General features: G+C 42.6%; 1 non-coding gene across 1 annotated transcript; it reads left to right on the top strand.

Moving 5' to 3' along the window:
• Positions 1 to 2,072: 2,072 nt before the first annotated feature.
• On the top strand, positions 2,073 to 2,134 carry LOC117086488. Its single transcript, XR_004438389.1, has one exon. It is a non-coding gene; the product is annotated as a U7 small nuclear RNA (small nuclear RNA).
• Positions 2,135 to 2,477: the final 343 nt, after the last annotated feature.

The raw sequence follows: 2,477 nt of genomic DNA, 5'->3' as shown, positions 1-2,477 counted from the left end.
AATATTCCATGGTGTATATGTGCCACATTTTCTTAATCCAGTCTGTCAACCCTTGTTTCTTTTTGCTGTGACAGGGCAGCAGTGAGTGCCAATGCAAAGTCCCATAATTACTGCTCTGTTCTCCCCCAAGCACAGATTCTCTGTACCAAGCAGCTGCTGTCAGCGGATGGGGGTGGGTGGTGTAAATGGTTCAAGATTGTCTTTATTAGCCTTTTCAGTGCCTCTTTCCTTAACATGATGTGATTTCCTTAACATATGATTGCTCATCTGATTTTTGGTTCTTAGGAAGGTACTTTTTTGTATGGATAGTTGTTCACTTTGGTGTTCCTGCCAACAGGATGATCACTGGAAGCTTCTTTTTGGCCACCTTACTGCAAGGTTCATTTTGTAAGTACATTTTTAGGCACTTAAGAATGCTTCAGAGATCATGATGATGATGACGGTAGTGATGTCATTGCTCTGTGCAGCAGTGCCCAACATTGACTGAACATTCCATTCACTGCGCCCAGCCACTGGACATACGTGTTATTCTTGTTAGCCCTCACAGCTAGCCTAAATGGCAGCAGACACCACTATTATACCCATTGTACAGATTAAGGAGATTTAGGGGAGGAGGCTTGATTTGGGTCACTTAATTTGTAAATGTCAGAGCCACACCTAGAGGTCCGTCTGACTCTGAAGATGATTTTTTTTTTTTTTTTTTTTTTGAGACGGAGTCTCGCTCTGCCACCCAGGCTGGAGTGCAGTGGTGCAATCTTGGCTCACTGTAAGCTCCGCCTCCCAGGCTCATGCCATTCTCCTGCCTCAGCCTCCCGAGTAGCTGGGACTACAGGCACCTGCCACCACGTCCGGTTAATTTTTTGTATTTTCAGTAGAGACGGGGTTTCACCATGTTAGCCAGGATGGTCTCGATCTCCTGACCTCGTGATCCACCCACCTCGGCCTCCCAAAGTGCTGGGATTACAGGCGTGAGTCACTGTGCCCTGCCGAAGATGACGTTCTTAAACCTTCCCCTGGCTTTTCAATGTGTTTGTGCTAAGCATTGCTAACATTTTACTCTTCGAGGCTCACCCATTCCTTTAATAACATAATAATAATGATAATGTCTCGAAACCACATTCTATATATTTGCCGGAAATCTATTTCCCTAACAAAGATTTATCAAGCTCTTGGGGAATGCTGAATTACTGTGACTCCTTGTATAAATGGCTGTTCCCAGTTGCTTCGTGGATTGGTCGTGCCTTCTCATAACTTTTCTCCAGGTGGTGGATTACCCTAAATGCCCCTAACACTGCATCTTTTCAATGGGTGCCCAGCCTCACTCTTCCCTCTCACCTTCATGACTCTGCTATACACAGAGGTGAGTATCAACCTTTCAACCTGTGGTGAGTCATTTATTTCAGCTTTGCTGAAGGCTTAGGTGGAACAGGAAGAGATTCCTGAATGGCACAGGAGGACTTGAAATTGGCTACCAGGCTTCTCTGCTGTGAAGCCTAGTGATGAGACAGTATAGTGGGATGCGTTCAAGAATAGAGGCTGCCAGACTCCTGGAATAAAGCCTGTTCTTGGTAATGAGACCATACTGGTCATTCACAGCTGGCCTCTCTTCTGACTGGTTAGAGCTCATACTGGTGTCTGTTCTGATTGGTCAGGCTTTTTTTCTTTTTTCTGTGTGTATGTGTATCTATTCTGTTTCCTAGCAACATCTTGCTAGTTTTAAATGTTTTGAATATTGCTGTCTTAGCATGTAAATTTTAGAACATTGCTTAAACATTTTTGTGCTTGAGTTTCCTTATCTTGCTGCCAGAGGCCAGGAGGCCCTATGGGATTGGAGTAGAAGAGGCTACTAATTTGGTTACTGGCATAGCAGGATGGATGGGAGGCAGCATAGGAAATGAGTACATTGCTGCTGCAATAGACCATCAGCCATATAACCCAAGGCCAATCCAGTGGGACTGGGCCCTGGATGACACCAATAAAAAAATCCTAAACGCACACGACTGTTTGCTGACAACTACAATTTCGTGAGGGTAGAATCCATGTGTAGTTACCACTATAAAAACTCACACTCCTTGTGTTACAGCTCTTCTAGAATTTGTCTGGCAGGCTTTCCTGTTTTTACCAGAAAGCCCCCCCAAAATTCTTTAAAAATAAATAAATAAATAAATTGAACTCCTTATAGAGAAACAGCTTACTGTCACCTGTCCCAAGTGAGTGAGTTTCAGATGAATGAGTATCAGAGGGGTCTCTGGAAATAAAATACCGGGAGATTTCCTGGGAAATTGACAGAATTATTAAAAGCTGCTGCTTTAAGACCAACCTCACCTCAGAAAAAGTACTCACAGTAAATTTAAATACATAAAAAATATAAATTATTTTGTTGTAAAAAAATCATACAAAGGCTAACCACAAACTAAAACTACTATGTTATAAAATATAGCAGAGAGAGGGTTTAATCTTTTTAATATATAACTAAT

The sequence above is a fragment of the Trachypithecus francoisi genome, unplaced genomic scaffold (assembly GCF_009764315.1).
Source record: "Trachypithecus francoisi isolate TF-2019V2 unplaced genomic scaffold, Tfra_2.0 Lachesis_group1, whole genome shotgun sequence".
Lineage (NCBI taxonomy): Eukaryota > Metazoa > Chordata > Mammalia > Primates > Cercopithecidae > Trachypithecus > Trachypithecus francoisi.
This window is presented reverse-complemented; position numbering and strand designations above follow the sequence as displayed.